A 1,701-nucleotide genomic window follows, 5' to 3' on the forward strand; every position below is an offset into this window, starting at 1 on the left:
AACAAATGAAAACAAGTGAAAACAAATGAAAACAAAAGAAAACGAAATAACAAAAGAAAAAAATCGTAGATACTGAAACTTTGAACAGTAGACTATCCAAATCCATGCACAATAAGATCAGCATTTTTTATTTCGTTTCTCTGCTAAAAAGCACACAACTTCAGTTTGCCGGAATGGGTTTTAAATGTCGAATATTTGAAAATAATCTCCATGGTAGTTGGATCTTTAAAGACCAGAAATTCAAAACAATGAGCTCAGTAAAACCATAACAGAAATCAAAATGTCACGGGCTGTCTGTAGTAAAAATAAGATAATAAGTTTATAGGATCAGTAAAAAATTACATTCTCTCCCAGACATAACTCATAAGAAACAGACACGTTTGGCACGACGGAGTCTGTTGGCATAGCCCAAAATATCTGCTTGGACAAAAGATTTAAAATTGATTGGAATAAAAAGTCGCAAGCTTTATTGGAAATGATTAGGTTATGGTGAAATTACGACACAAATGAGTCGTGTAGTATTATTTACCTTTGGTGTCTTTTAGCTCAGCATTTTAGCAATTTCAATTTATTTTAAAAATTAAATTGTTGTTTACTTTTAAAATGTTGTACTACTAATATGTAAACGCTTCTGGTAAGTTAGCCTCAAATAATTCGTTTGAAAAATTGCACGGCACGGCAAGAGAAATGCACTAAAAGCGGTAAGTCACTGATAATCACAAACATCAATACTCCAACAATTTCGGTAAACATTTCCATTAAAAAAAACCAACCCGTCCCAACAAGATTAGTATTTCGCTTCACCTATTTCAGTGAACGTCAACAAACCAGTGTAACTGTATGAAAGAGTCACCAGCAAAAAATAACTGATTTTTCAATTCTTTTGTCGCTTTCAGGGGGTAGAATTTACTTTTTGCTGAGCTTTATAATAATTACGTGGTAATCAGAATTTTTTTTACAATGTGACATTTTCCAGGCATGAATATTCAGGAATGAATCAGCTTTCACAGATTTCTCATACCCTGCGATCAGACATTCTTTTTGTCCTGAGTGCCAGTAGATCAATTATTATCATGGTGTGACTGATTTCTCAACAATCTGATCAATTTCACGCCATGAATATTATTTTCACACCCAATTTTAGGGCGTGAAGTTATACCCTTACAAACAATTCTTTTGTTGAACGTTTTAAACATTTAAGGTGCCACTATGATTAAATGCTTAAGAGTGGATTTCTGTAAATGTCGACCGGGCCGGGAAATATGAAAAAATCGAAAAATACCAAAAAAATTCCCAAGATAGTCCTCAATGACCTATTCATGAAAATACAAATTTGAGCTCGATCAGATAAATATTTTGGAAGTTATGCGACATTTTAGTTTGGGCGGCTATATGCCTTTGTCCTGAGCTTTTTTCGGAGGCTTGAAAGGGGTTCAAGAAACGAGTTTGTTTTGTTTCTACGCTAAATACAATCCAGACTACTAATAGCTCATTTGATTAAGGATATCCTGAGCAACATTTTGATGTGTTTTGGGAGCAAAAGATTTTAATGTGAATTTTTGGCAGATTTTTCAATATTTTCGTAATTCGGATATCATTTTAGGAGCGAATTTTCGCCCGAATTCAAGTGCTAAAAAACGCATCCGATACATGACGTTTTGCAATTAAACTTATAGCATGTGAAAGACCATTCTTTGAAGG

This window comes from Montipora foliosa, chromosome 1 (assembly GCF_036669935.1).
Source record: "Montipora foliosa isolate CH-2021 chromosome 1, ASM3666993v2, whole genome shotgun sequence".
Taxonomy (NCBI): Eukaryota; Metazoa; Cnidaria; class Anthozoa; order Scleractinia; family Acroporidae; genus Montipora; species Montipora foliosa.